The sequence below is a fragment of the Phocoena sinus genome, chromosome 7 (genome assembly GCF_008692025.1).
Source record: "Phocoena sinus isolate mPhoSin1 chromosome 7, mPhoSin1.pri, whole genome shotgun sequence".
NCBI lineage: Eukaryota > Metazoa > Chordata > Mammalia > Artiodactyla > Phocoenidae > Phocoena > Phocoena sinus.
Genome location: NC_045769.1, coordinates 20,387,274 through 20,403,049, shown reverse-complemented (window position 1 = coordinate 20,403,049; position 15,776 = coordinate 20,387,274).

Here is a 15,776-nt window from a genome sequence, read left to right as displayed (position 1 = left end):
TCAAGCAGAAAGAAAAGCTGTCTTCAATTAGGCCTGGAAAGGAGATTCAAAACATCTGGTGGGAAAGGAGCTCATGCTGGAGGGCCTTGTGAGGGTAGAGCAAGATGACGAAGGGGAGATGAGTGGACAGTGGAGGCTTCTGGACAACCTGTTTTGCCTGGCCTGACCTGACTGCCACTGTCCTCCAAGTCCATCACCACTTTTTCCTCTTCACCTCTGCCTCGACTCCTTGTCAGGACTGCGGCTGTCTCCCGCCCAGGCTAAAGGGAGCTGTAACAGCAGCCCAACCTGGGCGGCACAGCCTACAACTTTCTGGGGGTCCTTAGGTAATTTACACAATAGCACAGACCACCCACTGAGTGGGTGCACAGAGTTCACAACTTCTAGCGTTCGGGAAGCTAATCAGCTTGGTTTTGCCTGTGGAGAGCTTCCTCTTTAATCTCAAATTTGTCAAGCTGTCTTCCTCCCCCTTCTTTAAAACACTCCCAGCCTCCCACTTCCTCTAAGAAGCCTTCTCAGATTATCTCTACAGAAACTGCGTATTCCCTTACCCCAATCACATACAAAATGTCAGCGCTGTGAAGTTGCTGTTCTTTAGCTGTTGCTTGCATCGACTCTGGACTGCCGCCCTTTCCCGGCCCAGGCAGTGCTGATGGCTGAGAAAACGGGGTTGCAGATAGGGCTGTGGTTAATTCCCTGGAAATCAACCCCCTATCCCTAAGACCCCATGTTTTGAGTCACAAGGCACCAAAGCCTGAAGGCCTCCTTAAAGATTACCTACTGAGTAGGATTTGCTACATTCCCCAAGAGGTCATTGCCCAGGCAGGCTCTTATCAGGATTCCCCTGGGGAGCGGGTAGATTAGGTCTGGAAATGAGGCCTAGGTTTATTTAAAGAGATCAAAAGCAAGGTCCTTTCCATTTTCTCAGTTACCAACAGAGCAGAGCAGTGAGCTGAGCAGGAGCTGGGCATCACCAGGAATTGTGGAACTGTGGGCCTGGGCCCAGCATCTGTTTTCCATCAGCATCTTTCATTGAAACGTGGTGGTGTCTTCTGGTTTTTCAGTTTGCATAGAGCATCCAGACCCGAAAGAGGCCTTTGTCTCACGGAGAGTGCATTTTCCATCCCACTACAAGCCACAGAGTCATGTGCCATGTCCCAAAGGAGCAACCATTAAAGGCACATGCCAAAGCATCTTCTCTGCTCTATAAGCAACTATGGCTTCCAAGGGTTACTGCCATGATGGCAGTAATTAGTTGATTATAACTTTTAAACCTCAGCTGGTTTGTGTGCAGGGACGTAAATTACTGTCAAGTTATAGCACCAGGGACCTTTAAAAAGGATTTTAAACACTGAGATACATTTTTGTTTGATGCTCAAAGAAACTAAGGTCCAGAGAAGTTACAGAGTTTGACCAAGGTCATACAACCAGTTAGAACACTTAGGTTCTAGAGTCTCCTCTGTAGTGACCCCTGACCCTGTGCTGTTTCCACAATATTTAGGGTCAGAATAAGACACTAAGAAAGTGTAGGTATGAAAAGTAAACTGATGTGTTGTTCAAAATAAACACCAAATATAAAAAGACAAGGACTACAAGTTTTACTGAAGTGAAAATAGTTTTTTTCTCCTTAGATATTTTGCTTGCAAAATCCTGCCAAAAAGATCATTAGAAATGAACTTTTCTGTTTTCTGTCTATTTCCTGCTGAGCTGGTACCTGTAGCACATGTTCAGTTCTACCAAATGAGTAGATAACCCACAATGATACATACCATGTATTTTGAGAATTAACATATTTAAATAATGGAGGTCCCATACTCATTTTCCCTTTGGTTCTTCTGTGAGTCTCTGTGGAGAAGGAGAAATCTCAGGAGTTGTTGAGGGCTGGAATGGGGGCACCGGGCCAGGATCCCTGAGCTAAGTTAGGATATGGCAATATCATGATAACAATAGCTCCTGGTCACTGGATACCTGTGCCAGGTCACGCGTTCCTTGGTGACCTGGAGAAGCATAGAAGCCTGCTTGGTGTGATTGCTTCTTCTGCCCTGTTCTTGCATTGCTAGCTAGCCAGGAACCCAGCCCAATGAATGAATGAGCAAAGAGCCAGGGAGACCAGGCTGATGGACACCAGGAATTGGACTAATTTTAGATCTGGGGACTGCATGGGGATGAAGTTTCAGGGTGGAGATGTTGAATGGGGGCCACTGAGGATTCAAGGCTGAATGCCAGGGCCTAAGATTCTCCAAGAATATGCGAGAGGAAGACTTTGTAGGTCCCCAGGAGTGGGCATAAATGGGGGAGTCAGTGATAGGCATAGATGTGTGATAGTCTCCTGCACAAAGCAGAAGAGGTCTTTTCTGTCTAGAAAATAGACGTATCATCTCCCTCCAATCTAATCTTCTCCTCCGTTTCCAAAGCAGAACTGGCTCTGTCTGCATAACCCTTTTAAACTGATCCTTTTAGTACTGAAAGGTGCCTGTAATTTGATAGACCCCCAAGAATTGAGGAAGACAGACAATAAAAATGAACATGAGTGACTGGTCATACCATTAATGACCAGTTACTGCTCACCCTTCCAGAGTTAAAACCGACTGTAAAGATAGGAGGTTTTGCCCTTCTTTTAGTATTTTGAAGTTGTTATTTTTTTTTTCAAATCACTTTTTTTTTTTTTGCGGTACGCGGGCCTCTCACTGTTGTGGCCTCTCCCGTTGTGGAGCACAGGCTCCGGACGCGCAGGCTCAGCGGCCATGGCTCACGGGCCCAGCCGCTCCGCGGCATGTGGGATCTTCCCAGAGCGGGGCACGAACCCGTGTCCCCTGCATTGGCAGGCGGACTCTCAACCACTGCGCCACCAGGGAAGCCCTCACATCATTTTAATTTGGAGATTTGCTTGCTTAAAATTTCCAGAGAGACAGCAGGAGAAGTTCAAAGCAATATCAAGAACCTTTTGAAAGCTAGTCTCATGGTCAAGGTATGAGGTGAACATGGGATTCTTTCATTCTCTCGCTGGGAAGTTGCAGTTGAGCATTTTAAGGCTCTTTTCCCCCTAATTTCTAAAACCCACAGGCATGATCTGGTATGGGACCAACCTGTGCTTTAGTAGTTTTGAAAAGAGCTGACAGTGAAGAGATGAGATGGAGGAAATAAAGAAACTTTCTCCCTGAGAAAATAAACAGGTCTCTTTTTTAAAAAAAATTAGGTGATCAATGCTAATCAGATTGGCTTTATTTCAAGGCCTGGAGAACCACATATTATCTGAAATCTTGACTCCAAGTAATGCCATTTGTGGAATGCTGAGCTGAGCCTGAGAAGTTAGAACCAAGGTCTGCTTGGGGAAGGGGTACACAGTGCATGAGGAAGAGGAGGAGGGAAGCCTTGTTTTCATTTGGAAAAAAAGCAAGAAAGTCTTAAGACACCCCTCTTAGGCTGGTGAATATTGAGGTTAATTGCAGGTGGATTAAGTAGCCAGGGAGTCCAGGAAATTTCTAGTCCAGTGACTTTTTGAGAAATAAAGGATTGAAACCTTGAAGTCACTGCATTGACCTGACCTTTTTATACAGAGAGCGAGGAATTAGAGCGCCTGCTTGAGCTTACCTCTCGTCAACCTCCTGATCCAAGCCGGTCCTCCAGAGCCACATCTGGGGCCCAGCTGAGCTACAATGCTGGAAGGGTTTATCACACCCATCCTCCTCTAATTGCCAGAGGTGTCAGGGGAGAGAGGCTCATCAAGGCAACAGAGGGACCCCCCTCCTCTTGGGTCACACTCTCAGATGAGGAACATATGGAGAGTGAGGTTGAGGGATCCCCTGGGTCAGCAAGCTTTTCCAAAAGCGTGCTGCTCATCCATCCCTTTAGGAATTTTTTTTGCGTTACGCGGGCCTCTCACTGCTGTGGCCTCTCCCATTGTGGAGCACAGGCTCCAGATGCGCAGGCTCAGCGGCCATGGCTCACGGGCCCAGCTGCTCCGCGGCATGTGGGATCTTCCCGGACCGGGGCACAAACCCGTGTCCCCCGCATCGGCAGGTGGACTTTCAACCACTGCGCCACCAGGGAAGCCCCGTCCGTTTAGGATTTAAGGGGCCATTCTGACACCACCACCCAGTGGCCCCACTAGAAGTAGGTCCATTGAGAGCAGGGACCTTTTCTATCTTGTTCCACTGCCTAGCACAATGCCTGGTACAAGTGGGAATTCAACACATAATTTGCTAAGTGAATATGATAATGGAGGAACAATGCTCTATGGGGTCCAATCTTCCCAGTAATGCTTCTGCTCTGGATTTATCAGCCTTCTTTCTTCTACCTCCCACCAGCCCTCCCCCCGACCCCCTTAACTTAATCTAAGCCTCCCTCTTCAGACCACTTGGAAGAGCATGTCTAAGATTGGGTGACTGCCCAGGACTGCACTCATTCCCAGGTGTATGAGTGTACTCAGGCTGTCAAACTGGTAACTTAAACAAAAGAATTTTATTTTCTCATAGTTCTGGAGGTCGGAAGTCCAAGATAAAGGTGCCAGCAGGGTTGAGTTCTGGTGAAAACTCCTTGGATTTTAGATGGCCACATTTTTCACTGTGTCCTCACATGGCCTTTCTTGTGTGAGCATGCAGAAAGACAGAGACAGACATAGAGACACACAGAGAAAGAGATCTGGTGTCTCTTCCTGTTCTTATAAGGACACCCGTCCTATCAGATCAGGGGCCCACCGTAATGACCTCATTTAATCTTAGTTACCTCCTTGAGGGACCTATCTCCAAATACAGTCACACTGGAGATAAGACCTTCAACCAATTTTGAATGAATCTGGGGGGCACACAATTTAGTTCATAACAAGAGACAAGAGGAGTGCTGCTCTGGGCCCCACACTTTAGAGGCATCACTCCAGCCCTCCTCTGCTTGCACCTCTCCAAAGAGCATGAAGATCTGCAAGATCATGAGATCATGCCCACCCAGAGCTGCTGCTCCACCTTCTATACCATGTTCTGGGTGCTTGAGACTCCAGAGTTCCCTTCCCAAAGAAATACCATAACTCTCATTCAGGGAGTAGCCAAGAAGCAGCTATTTCTAGGAGCAGGAACAGAGCTTGGAACCATGAGCTGGGGTGTATACGCACATGCCTACCAGGTGTGAGAAGGTGCCTGGGCAGGAAGCAGAAAGGCGGTAATCCAGGGATTAGGGATTGGGGCTGAGGGCCAGCTCACCACAAGCCACCATATTGTTGCAAGGTCTTCTGAGGAGTCTGAAAGCTCTACATGAACTTGACCTTCCAATGTCAGTCAGAAAATGTCAGAAAAATAGTTCAACAAAAGGAATAATAATGCATAAAGAACAAAAATATTTATGCATATCTAAAATAATGAACAAAATAAGCTCATGAAACTTTCTCACTGCCTCCCAGAGCTCTAGGTTATGGTCTGGGCAAAGGTTTAGGGCATTTTCTTTACCTACACCCAAGTCTTTGCTTCCAATTAGCACTCTTGTAACATCACTTCCTGGGGCCAGGAGCATGAGGAAGCTTAAAAACAGGTGAGGACCCAGTTTTTGACTGGGTTGTTTGGTGTTTTTTTGATATTGAGTTGTATTAGCTCTTTGTATATTTTGGATATTAACCTCTCTTTGGTCACACTATTTGCAAATAAATTCTTCCATTCTGTAGGTTGTCTTTTCATTTTGTCACACTTATTTATTTTTGTTTTTATTTCTTTTGCCTTAGGAGGCTGACCGAAGAAAATATTGCTACAATTTATGTCAAAGAGTGTTCTGCCTATATTTTCTTGTAGGAGTTTTATGGTTTCCAATCTTACATTTAGGTCTTTAATCCATTGTGTGTTGATTTTTATATATGGTGTTGGAGAATGTTCTAATGTCATTGCTTTACATGTAGCTGTCCAGTTTTCCCAGTACCACTTGTTGAAGAGGCTGTGTTTTCTCCATTGCATATTCTTGCCTCCTTTGTTGCAGATTAATTAACCATAAGTGTGTTGTAGATTAATTAACCATATTCTATTCCATTGATCTATGTGTCTGTTTTGTACCAGTACCATGCTGTTTTGATTACTGTAGCTATATAGTATAGTCTGAGGTCAGGGAGCATGATACTTTCAGCTTTGTTCTTTTTTGTCAAGATTGCTTTGGCAATTAGGGTCTTTTGTGGTTCCATATAAATTTTAGGATTTTTGAAGGCAAAATATCTACATAAATTATTTGGAATTTTTCTGCACAGGAGATTTGTCACTTTTCCCCAATGTACTTATTTATTCAGTCATTTATTTATAGCAGTATGAACCCATGGATATTTATTGTATACATTGTGTTATAATTTATATTAGACTACTCAGGCTGCCATAATAAAATACTATAAACTGGTAGCTTAAACAACAAAAATTTATTTTCTCACGGTTCTGGAAGTTGGGAAGTTCAAGATCAAGGTGCTGGCTGATTTGGATTCTGGTGAGAGCTCAGTTCCTGGCTAGTAGACATCTAATTTCTCACTGTGTCCTCATGGCAGAGAGAGAGAGTGAGCTATCTCAAGTCTCTTCTTATGAGGACACTAATCCTATTAGATCAGGGCCCTACTCTTATGACCTCATTAACCTTAATTACTCCCTAAAGATCCTATTTCCAAATACAGTCATATTGGGGTTTAGGGCTCCAACACATGAATTTGGAAGGGACACAATTCAGGCTGAGACATAATCTAATACTACTTTACTTTTTTTCAATAAATTATTCCAGTTTTGACCATTGAGAGCTTTTTCAGTTGTCTCTTGTGTCCCTTTGATACCATTCCATCACTGTGGGGTTTTTTGAGCACTTCTTTACTTTGCTTTTTACTTTAATAATCTATTTTAGAAACCATCCCCATTAAAATATTTCTCATTTAACTCAGAGCCACAGAGAATGCTATTGAACAGTCATTTGGCTAACTAATCACTTATTAATGAACATTTAGGTTATGTTCAGTCATTTGCTATTAGAAGTAATACAGTGATGAGTAACATGATATGTATGTTGGTATATTGTCAGATGAATTCCTGGATGATGAATTGCTGGGTCAGAAGGATGCATGTCTGTCCTTTTGATAGATATTGCCAATTGCCCTTCAAGGAGGTGGCACCATTGTATATTTCCAAAAGTAGCGGATGTCTTCTAATTTTTTTCAGGAGTGCTCTGCATGATGCCTGCCTTCACTTGGAATCCAGCATCTCCCTTCAGTAAAAGCCTCTGAATTTTACTGAAACAAGCAACCTACTGATTTAAAGAGTGAGATCTACCCAACAGGGATTAAGTTTCCCATCCTTGAAAGAAGTTATTAACCTTATAAGGGACCTGGAGTCAGAACGTCTCTGCTGTGTGACTTGGGAAAGTCCCAGAATGTATGATGTTGGAGGGTTTATAAAAATCAAAGAGTTGTACCCTGCCTTTCTCACAGAGTCGGCAACGGTGTCAAAGAAGTTACCACAAGTACATCTGAAAATTTGACCAACAACAGCAATGATAGCAGTGTCTTTTATTTGCAACTTCCATTTGTTTTTATTGAAACAATTACTTCTCAGTGGTGCCAGAAGCCAAGCAGTGGACAGATTTGTTTTTTCTTATTTTACTTCCCCATTCTTGGGTGACCATAAACAACAATTAACAACTTTCCTATCATGCTTTTTCATACCTGCCTTCTCCCTATCTGTTTTCTCCCTGCTGTTTCTCTCTCCAGCATCTTTTCTCCATTATGACCTTGTACAAATCACTTCCCCTCCCTGGGCTCAGTATCTTTATTTGTACAATGAAGGGACTGCATTGGTGAGTTCCCTTCTGATACTGAGATTCCATGATGACCTTACCATTTCCATATTATTTTCTCTCACTCCCAATAATGCAAGAATTGTAGTCATAATGGGTTGGGAGCCTGAGAGTTTCCTCCTTGCAGAGGGGGCCTCACAATACATACTCCTTCTCACCTCCCATGCCTACTCCAAGATGAGTCTGAACCTCTCCATGATCCAACAGCTAAAGCATAAATGCCTGATCCAAGAGGAATCTCCATTCCCTGATAAAGGCTGCCTGATGTCCTTTTCTTTTGATCAGTGCCTATGTCTTACCAGTTATGTACTTTGAATATCATCCCACTATATTAACGCATAGTAGAACACTTTGACTCAACACCTTTTCTGTTCTCCTCTTTGCCCAAGCCTCCCAAGATTTCCACTCTTCCTGTTCACTGCACAGCCAGGCTGGCCTGAAGCATTCCTATCTCCCACCTTCCTTGTTCAAAACATGGTTCCATCAGTTGGAACTAGAAAGAAGGAGAATGATCAAATTCACACTGAATTGTTAATTACTCATAATATCCAGGATACTTGTGTTTTAAAAATAGAATGCTTTAATTTAAAAGAGGGGTTGGCAAACCGTGGTCCAAAGGCCAAACCCAGCTCACTCCTTTTTGTGTACAGCCATCAAGAAAAGCATGGTGTATACATTTTAAATGGTCAAAAAAAAACAAAGAATAATATGTGACCAGAGACCATAAGTGGCATGTGAAGCCTGAAATATTTATTATCTGAGCCTTAATGGAAAAAGTTTTCTGGCTCCTGAATTAAAGCAGAGATCCTCTCATGGTGGAAATTCAAGCATTAATAATAGTTTAGAGACATTGATTTTGGAGAAGGTGGACTGACTGGAGGACTAGACAGTAGGGACTGTCCCAAGTACCACAAATTGTGGGTGGGTAGGGCCTGGCTTATTGGGGTGATACTCCATGAGACTAAATGCAAGAGCAGGGGTTCATCACCTACTCAGGGGTCAATGCTAAAATCGGAGCAATGAATAAACAGAGACCAAAACTAGGTGAGAAAACTGAGGCAGTTGGCAGGCTCATCGAATGGCAACCAGAGTGTCTTGCTTTGAAGAGTTGAAGACAAGTGTAATGTGGCATGGGCATATGAGGGCAGAGAACATGGGTCCTGGAGCAGTTGCCCAACTCACCCTCTGGTATATCCCATTTCCTTTAAGAGCCCAAGAGCTGAGGATCCCATGAGAAAAAAGAGTAGAATGAAGTGGAACGGGCAACAGTGAATAAAACCATGTAAAACTAACTGACCTATCTGAGGACATGACTGTTGATTCTCCCCTTACCTTGACATACTGGTAAAAAGGAGATTAGAGACTTTGACTGACATGTTCAAATCAACAGATATTATTCTATGAAATATTAAATGCTAGTGAAATTGGTACCTGATATGGCCTGGAATTGAAATAAAGAAAGATTAAAATTACCACATGAGTAAAAACCTTTTCCTGGAGAGGACTGGGAAAGTGAGAATGATTTTCTGGAGTAAATGGAGTTTCTCTTTATAGAGACACCCTTACAGAAGATTGTTGTAGCCAGGAGTGAGGACTTCCTAGCACCTGTGACTCCAGTGTGGCATTTCTGCCCTCGTGGAACACCAACACAGAGTGCTGGAAAGCAAGCATCTGCCAAGTGTCATTGCCTGGCATTTCCACTGCGTGCTCGCATGCATTTTTGTTTCTCAGGGAAGACTGATGTGTGGGGTGCAGTAGTCTGGGAGACAGTGGGTGGTAAAATTTTCCAGGAGGACAGAGACAGGCCAATTGGCTCAGCTGGTTAGAGCGTGGTGTTAATGAGGCCAGGCCATATCCTGGTTCCCCCACCACACCCAACCAGCCATCTCCATTCTGGGGTCACAGATTGTACTCTTCACCAGAAAAGGAGGGGCCAAGCAAGAAGATGGGGATAACTGCATGCAAAACCATGGCATCTTCTCTTTATCATGTCTCATTCATTTGGGGCATGATCATATAGCGACACTGTATCAGTTAGTTTGGGCTGCATAACAAACCATCTCAAAAACTAATGGCCTGGGCTTCCCTGGTGGTGCAGCAGTTGAGAGTCCTTCTGCCGATGCAGGGGACGTGGGTTCGTGACCCGGTCCGGGAGGATCCCACTGCCACGGAGCGGCTGGGCCCGTGAGCCATGGCCGCTCGGCCTGGCACGTCCGGAGCCTGTGCTCCGCGACGGAAGAGGCCACAGCAGTGAGAGGCCCGTGTACCGCAAAAAAAAACCAAAAAAACCCACAAAAAACAAAACACTAATGGCTTAAATCAACAACCATTTATTTAAACTCACAATTCCCTGGGTTAGCTGCGCAGTTCTTCTGGTCTAGGCCAGCCCATTAATCCTTCCTGGGCTTACGTACGCATCTGCAATCAGCTGGAGAGTCATCTGGGGGCAAGATGATCTAGGGTGGCCCCACTCACATGGTCTGGCAGTTACTGAGCACAAGTCATGACAATGGGGTCCATGGGACAACATGTCTCTTGTCCTCCAGCAGACTAGCCCAAGTTGTTTCCCACGACCTTGATGCTAGAGGACAAGCTCCCAGGCATAATGGCATTTAATAGTTACCAAGATATTGACTTAGACTTATTCTAGAAACATAAGTGGTAAAACAGTATTACTACATTTTTAGTAAATGGTGGTTATTTTAATGCATTAGGAACTATGCTAAGTGCTCTCTACACATTATCTCATTTAATCCTACAAGGTAGGCAGTAAAGGATTTTATCCAAATTCACTGTGCTATAAAGTAGCAGAGCCAATATTCAAGCTCCAAATGTAAACCACCATAACACACAATCAGAACTCACGCACTTGGGAATTACATGCCTCTCCCAACAATGTCACCATTGTTCAAAACTCCACTGGCGTTCCTCTTGTCAGATCCACAGGGTCATTGACAACACTGAAGCAACTGGACAGAATAGGCATTGCTTCCTGTGGCTGCTGAACAGGAATTCGATTTGGCTCAGATATACCAGATGACTAAAATGAGCAATCAAGCTGGATATTTTTGGACGACAACTGAAGAGCATAAGAAAGAAAGCAGATTCAGTTGTGTAAATAGTGCTGTGTACCACCTAATTTTTTTAGAGTTGAAATAGGGATTTTTTAGCAGTGCCAATTCTGCTTAGTCTTCCTAAAACATTAGGAAAATTTGCTCCTCCTTCCATGTTTCTGTTTTCTCCTGTGTACAAGAGACTTAGACTATGTAGTTCTAAGGTCCTTCCAGTTCTAGAATCTGTGATTCTACTATATATCGTCCCTCAGAAGAGAAGATTTTAACTACAAATAAGGTAGATCTCTCACCTTCAAAATAAAGATGTGCCTTTGCCACTACCCCACTTCAGAACCTGGAGGAGGCTGAAGAGATGCTTATTTAGCAAAGAACAAGATTGCGTTGGAGACAAGGGTTTGGGGGGAATATAAACATCACGTTCATGCCAGGAATTCAGGCTTGAATGCTGCAAGTCTTGCTTCTCAACCCTCCATGTACTATAAATTTTATCATTTATCCATTGACTTTCCTGAGCCAGAAAGAGGACAGCTAAAAGAGTATATGATATCCTTTTTATTCCCATGCAGATGTCTGAGGCTTCTTTTTCCTTTGGTCAAATCTGATTTTTATTTCTTCTTGGTTAATACCCCCAGAGAACTGCAGCCTGCTTTCTGCCTGAATGTTACATAATAAAACCATGTAATCTTGCAAGGGTGAGCAGAAGTGGGGAGTCAGCAGGGACTGAGTCGCTGAGGACAGGATGAGCCATTCCACTTCCCTGCTTCCCAGACCTTGTTCTTGCCCTCCTGCAAAGCCTTAGGAAGGCCTCATGGGGGGAGTTTGAACTCATTCCTACTCAATCCTGCTGGTTCAGCTACTCGAACTTTACTAAATAGCTCTGCACAGCTGTTTCTCGTTAGGTGTCTGTTTATGTTGTTGGCATATGTGTGCTTGTGTATGCTGTGTGTGTGTGCCTTCTCTCTTTGGGTCCTCAGCTATCCAAGGCCCCAGCAAATCCCACTTTGGGGTCACTGGAATCCCAAATGGAGGGAATTGCAAAGCAACATAATGTTCAAGTTCAGGAAGCATTTACAAAGGTTGTATTTCTTTTTTTTAATTAATTAATTTTATGGCTGTTTTGGGTCTTCGTTGCTGTGCGCTGGTTTTCTCTAGTTGCGGCGAGTGGGGTCTACTCTTCATTGCAGTGCACAGGCTTCTCATTGCGGTGGCTTCTCTTGTTGCAGAGCATGGGCTCTAAGCACACGAGCTTCAGTAGTTGTGGCACACAGGCTCAGTAGTTGTGACCTGTGGGCCCCAGAGCGCAGGCTCAGTAGTTGCGGCGCATGGCCTTAGTTGCTCCGAGGCATGTGGGATCTTCCCAGACCAGGGATCGAACCCATGTCCCCTGCATTGGCAGGTGGATTCTTAACCACCGTGCCACCAGGGAAGTTCCAAAGGTTGTATTTCATAAAGCATGCTCTCAGTCATTCATGAATACAAGGGGAGTTAGAACTGAGAACAGGGATGCAAAAACTTGTAAATATCTTCAGGTTCCAAAAGAATAAATTCTTTTACTGGGGTAAAATAGATTGTAATCGTCTTGAAACAGGTATTTTTTCCTTTCTAAGTTTCCTTGATGATTAATTTAAAACTTATTCCCCAACTTTACCCATTCATTTGTTCATTCATTCATTCAGCAAACATTTGTTAAGTCTCTTCATGTGTACTGCACCACTCAAAACTCTGTAAGAGTTACAAAGGTGTGTTTTGCTCCCTGTGAGTAGAGCCGTATCCCTCCAAGCCAATGGCCTTGGCTAGGTTATAGAGGGGCTTTTCTGCTTGTCTTCGACTTAAGAGACCAGTCTAAGCGTGGGATGAAATCACTAGTACCCCTGGAAGGGGAGGGACCCTATTCCACACCCAACACATCATCCTAAGTGGTAGGCTTTTAATACAGTCCCATTAAATAGTGAGACACAACCCTGTCTAGGTTTATATAATCAGTGCTACAAAATTCAGATACTTTGCTTTTCAAGGGTCAGTCATCAAATCCAGTGAGGACCTACCAATGAGTTTAAAAGGGCTTATTGTCTAGAGACATGCATCCCATTCTGCCTGCCATAGTTGCCAAATGACAATTTTCTAATTTCATCATCCCTTCTACGTTTGTTAAGTGACTTTCTAATATAAGGATGAGCTTTCACTTCTGCTCATTTAGTAGTTAGTGGCCACCTGTTTTATTCAATAAGCTACTATCCTTTAGTACCATAATTTATTTTGATGTCCAAACTGTCCCACAGCTTCCCAGTGGAAGCTCCTACAAGCCAACTTCTATACGCTTTGACATTTCTTCATCATTCTTTGGGCACTTCTTACTTTATGAAGCAAAAAGATATTCTAGACTCATCTTCTACTTTCCTTCTAGCCACGGAATCACCATTTCATCAAAGGTTCATAATTTCTTTTTTTTTAATTAATTAATTTATTTTTGGCTGCACTGGATCTTCGTTGCTGTGCACGGGCTTTCTCTAGTTGCGTTGAGCGGGGGTTACTCTTCGTTGCGGTGCATGGGCTTCTCATTGTGGTGGCTTCTCTTTTGCAGAGCACGGGTTCTAGGCATGCGGGCTTCAGTAGATGTGGTATGCGGGCTCAGTAGTTGTGGCGCACGGGCTTAGTTTCTCTGTGGCATGTGGGATCTTCCCGGACCAGGGCTCAAACTCATGTCCCCTGCGTGGGGAGGCAGATTCTTAACCACTGTGCCACCAGGGAAGCCCCATAATTTCTTTTAATTGTACTTAGAAACTAAGATCTGGAAGCCAAGTGTGGTCATTGCTACTGAGGTTCATTGGTTTAGGCCCTCTAAGAGGACAGAGATAGGAAATAGATGTATGTGTACACACACACACACACACACACACACACACACACATACACGTGCACATCTACAACCATATACATCTCTATATTTATATGCACATCTGGTGATCTCTCTTTCTCTATCTATGTAATATATGCCATGAGTTCAGACTGAAAGTTCCAATTCTAATCCAACACCACTGAATTCACTCTATCTTTTCTCCTTACCATGTTTATGGCTCCCTTTCTTCAGATGAGAACACTGACTCCCTTTATCTATAATATATTTACTTATTTGTTCATCACTAGAATTCACAGGGTAGTTTCAGAATTGCTAACCCATGCCTGTGATTAGCAAGTCTCACTCTATAGCACAATGATTGTTTAGACTTCTTTTATCGTTTGGCCTGAGGACATACAGTCAAAGAATATATTAGTTAGTTCTTTGTTTAGCATCAGGTTAAAGCACCAGCCCTATTTCCCCTCCTGGGTATCCCTTTGAGATATTTCCTTGAAGCCTTTTCTTGGACATCTTCAAAATAAGCTCAAGTCTCATTCCTGGTGCTCTGGTACTAGAAAATACCAAGTAAATATGCAGTGCATGTTCGCTTACTCCCCCTTCCCCTGAAGTTAATCCAACAAATAGACTGTAGAAATATCCTCATTCCCACAAACATACTTGTAAGCTTATACTAAGAGCGTTATCTCCTAGGGCTATCCATATTCCAGTGGTTTCTCTACATCCATATTTAGACACCAAAATTTTTCTTCTCTTCCAGAAAAAATACTAACTCCTCTTCACTATGAAAACTTTGCAGTACCTTTCTCCTTACACACATGGCATGGGCCCACTAATGCCATGTCCACAGATTTAGAAACTGGTTCCATATTTATCAAGTTCTCACATTCTCCATCTTCCATATTTTAAAATATTTATTTAATTAAATTTATGAGCCAGAAATTGAGAAACATGTTGAATTAGGGAAGGAAAGAAAGAAAAAATGTATATAGCTCATTCATTCAACTTTTCCCAGCTGCCATTCCTAAACTGGGATATTTGGCGGAGCTCTCAAGTAATGCTTTGCAATAAAACTTCCATAACATGCCAAATTTAGGTCCAGCATGAAAAGAAAACAAAATTCCTCCTACAAGATAAACTGTTCAATTTGGAAATGGGATTTTTCTTAGGGTGCCGCATTAAACCTTCATAGTGATAGTTTCCACAAGAGTGAGAATCAACTCCCCTCTTGGGGAGTGTCTGAATGGGGCTATGTAGAAAATTTTTTAAAGCATTCATTTCCCTGAATGGAGACTGTTTCACTTGGGGGCTCTGTTTTCTCCTTTTTTGGAAAGAATCCACTTTGCCATACCCTGGTTAGAGGAAGAAAAGTTGTGGAGTGGAAGCAGGGAGGCCAATTCCAGGTGCAAGAGATCTTGCACGATGAGTCCCATTTTTTGCTGTTTGGAATCCATCTTTCTCCAAATTGGCTCACGAACAGTCCATGTCCTTATGCAGGTTCCCCTCTGGACTAGCCTACAAGAACTTGGGTGTACACTTTCTTGATATATATAAAGTCCAAGACGTGACAAGTGACAGAGTAGGATGAACCTTCCCAGACTGACATGAATGTTATACAGTTTCATATATAGTCTGGTTGCTTTTATTATTGTATCTATACCTATGTACATAGGTAGATGCATACATATATATACATATACATATATATATATATATATATATACACATAACTTTATCTATCTATTTATCTAAGGAAACCCTCAGTCATAGATACACTGGGGAATTGATCTCTCTGTGTTGTAGAATTCCTCAAGTGGCAAAGACTACTTACAGCTCACATATATTTATGCCCAAGCTAACATGCTGTGAAAACACATCTTCCTTACTAGTTGGAATTTCAGGCTTATTCCAGGATTCCTTTGACCTATTATCCTGGAGAAAAACCTATGACTGCAAATTAATCTGGCCAATCTCCTACAAGCAAGGAAGAGCCCAAATGCTCCCTTTAAGACCAAACCATGAAACTGGAGGGCTGAGTGGCAGGTACTCAGGAGACCTGC